At 46.7% G+C, this 242-nt stretch overlaps 1 protein-coding gene and 1 long non-coding RNA gene across 2 annotated transcripts in view; both read right to left on the reverse strand.

Annotated features, from left to right (window-relative positions):
- cyp26c1 (cytochrome P450, family 26, subfamily C, polypeptide 1) overlaps window positions 1–242 on the reverse strand; it is a gene marked incomplete at its 5' end in the record, with an annotated part of 15,485 nt that overhangs the window by 11,138 nt on the left and 4,105 nt on the right.
- Window positions 1–242, reverse strand: part of LOC116705021 (uncharacterized) — a 21,439-nt gene that overhangs the window by 8,478 nt on the left and 12,719 nt on the right. The gene's annotated exons all lie outside the window — the stretch shown is intronic.

Here is a 242-nt window from a genome sequence, read left to right on the forward strand (position 1 = left end):
TGTCTGGATTTACCCTGCAGAGATCTGAGGACCAGGTATCCATAGTCTTATGTCTGCAGTCACCATGACGACAGGTGACAAAAAGGCGACAAAACCGGCGACAAAAGGAGACGTAAATGCGACCAAGAGGCTACAAAAAGGCGGTAAAAAGACAACACCGTTTCTACCAATGTTATGTAACCCTGGTCGTGCAACAGGAAACTCTGATTGGTCAGATGGTCTAGCTAGCTGTCTGGATTTAC

This window comes from Etheostoma spectabile, chromosome 17, assembly GCF_008692095.1.
Source record: "Etheostoma spectabile isolate EspeVRDwgs_2016 chromosome 17, UIUC_Espe_1.0, whole genome shotgun sequence".
Lineage (NCBI taxonomy): Eukaryota > Metazoa > Chordata > Actinopteri > Perciformes > Percidae > Etheostoma > Etheostoma spectabile.